Raw genomic sequence first — 2,500 nt, 5'->3', positions numbered from 1 at the left:
AGCTTTACCCAACAAAACAAACTGGCAAGCTCCCAACGGATCATGTTAATAAGCATGCTGAAAGCCAGGAAATCTGAGATGATATCTTTTAGCACATGTAACAACAATACCATCAACCTCAAATGAATCACTTTTTTTTTCTTTTCAGTTTTGGTCAGGAAACTTTTCACTCCAAAGAGCGATTGAATAAGATTACTCACCTTAACGTGCCAGAAAGTATCAGAACCGACGTGTAGATATATGCAGGTCTGACATCCTTTTGGGCCTAGTTTAACATTATTGTAATGTAATATTTTGCGTCAGTTTTTTTAGATTTCCATTACAACAATGAGTCTATAAGAAATTGGGTTATCAGACCTGTAAATAAGTACACGTCGACTAGAACCAATATTCCATTGAAGTTTCAGCCTTGAAATCTTTTTGGACACTTTGCTTCGTGGTCATCTTAATTTAAAAAGTTAATTGCCGGGCTCTGGAAAAAAACGCGAATTAAAAAATTTGGACAGAAAAATCGTCATTAAAAAAATATCGATCAATTTAAATGACCTTCATCTTGGCAAAAACTCTCAAACCTGGTACTTAAACATGCCCAAACAGAGAGAACGTCAACATAGCATTGCGCATGCGTCTCTCTTATCAACTGAGGAAATCTATCGTTTGGTTAATGAGAAATCACTTTAAAAATGTTATTCTATACATTCTTTTATAAAATAAAAATACAAGCAATAAACTTATTTTGATGAAAAGGTCAGGCATTCACAAGTTAAATCGTTTCTCAGCGATCTTTTCGTCTGAGTTACGGAACCGTGAAGTCAGTGATTTCCACGGCGGGTAATCTTAATCTTGGGTGCATTCCTTATTATTTTTCATTCTTTGCAACACATCATTGTGAACAATTCATCAAAAAAAGATTAATGCTTATATTTTTATTTTATAAAAGTATGTCGTATATGATAGCAATTTGAAAAGTGATTTCTCAAATATAATTAGTGATTTCTCATTAACCGAACAATAGATTTCCTCAGTTGATAAGAGACGCATGCTATGTTGACGTTCTCTCTGTAAGGGTATGTGGAACTTAAGGAAGACCTCGTGTGGTCCCAGGTCAGAGTTTTTGTGCCAAGTCATTTAAATCAATAAATATTTGAAGGACGAGTTTTCTGGCCAAATTTATAAATACGTGTCTTTCTAGCTTTCAGTCAGTTAATTGGTTAACTGATTAATATTTAAAACAAAAGTTTTCTGACCAAAACGGGGGAAAAAAGAATACTGTGTTTTGTCAGAACAACTCAGATAATACCAGTAATCAATCTTTACCATGTCAACAATATTTACACCTGTCACAGTCTGAACCTATAGATAGTATGCGCTTGGCTAAGAAGCTCACAACATTGCCATCCGGAAGTATAACGGACCGACACACAAAACTGTGTGTATCCATAAACGTTTATAGTCGGGTTAATACAGTTCAGTGAGTATTACTCATAAACGCGGATGGCAAAAAACAATAACAGAGACCTGAGTGACGTCATCTTCGAACTATCTTTCGATGCGGTATGAAGTTGACGCCACTCATGTCATTGTTATTGCTTTGAGCCATCCACGTTTTTGAGTAATTCTCATTAAACTGTATTAATCAGACTATAGATGGTTCGAAGTTGACGTCACTCAGGTCTTTGTTATTGTTTTTTGCCATCCGCGTTTTTGAGTAAAACTCACTAAGCTGTATTAACAGACTATAAACGTTCAAGGTTGCACAGAGTTGTGTGTGTTGGTCCATTACACTGCCGGATGGCAATGTTATGAACTTCTTAGCCAAGCGCATACTATCTATAGATAGTTCGAAGATGACGTCACTCAAGCCTTTGTTGTTATATTTTGCCATCCGCGTTTGTGAGTTATTCTCACTGAACTGTATTAACCAGACTATAAAAGTTCATGGTTACACATAGTTTTGTTTGTGTTGGTCCGTTATACTTCCGGATGGCAATGTTGTGAGCTTCTTAGCCAAGCGCATACTATCTATAGAACCAAAGAGAGTGGGTTCGATCGTGGCCATTGCCTGACACTGACCAAAAAATGACGTCAAAAGACAAGTCTTTCGCTACAAAGAAAACAAATCGTGAGTTGCATTCAATAGTTCAACCAATGGAATCACTTGATGCCTTGAGCTCTACTAACGACAATTCACCAGACGGTGCAAAAAAACTTAAACATTACGTCGAACTATAGATAGTATGCAGATGACGTCACTCAGGCCTTTGTTATTGTTTTTGCCATCCGAGTTTGTGAGTTGTTCTCACTAAACTGTATTAACCAGACTATAAAAGTTCATGGTTACACAGAGTTTGTGTGTTGGTCCGTTATACTTCCGGATGGCAATGTTGTGAACTTCTTGGCCAAGCGCATTTTATCTATAAGTTCTTGTGGGTTCTAGCGTAGCCATCGTTAAATTATATCCTGACGCTAGAACCGTAGCCATCGTTCACTTATAGCCTGA

General features: G+C 36.9%; 2 protein-coding genes across 2 annotated transcripts in view; one reads left to right on the top strand and one right to left on the bottom strand.

Moving 5' to 3' along the window:
- The window catches only part of LOC144956890 (uncharacterized), a 602,990-nt gene that overhangs the window by 543,504 nt on the left and 56,986 nt on the right, over window positions 1–2,500 (top strand). The window lies entirely within an intron of this gene.
- LOC144957318 (splicing factor 3B subunit 6-like) overlaps window positions 1–2,500 on the bottom strand; it is a 33,321-nt gene that overhangs the window by 23,617 nt on the left and 7,204 nt on the right. The window lies entirely within an intron of this gene.

The sequence above is a fragment of the Berghia stephanieae genome, chromosome 11 (genome assembly GCF_034508935.2).
Source record: "Berghia stephanieae isolate SIO BIC M18660-M18661 chromosome 11, UCSD_Bste_1.3, whole genome shotgun sequence".
NCBI lineage: Eukaryota > Metazoa > Mollusca > Gastropoda > Nudibranchia > Aeolidiidae > Berghia > Berghia stephanieae.
Note: the sequence above shows the minus strand (reverse complement) of the source record. Positions and strands in the feature narration are given on the sequence as shown.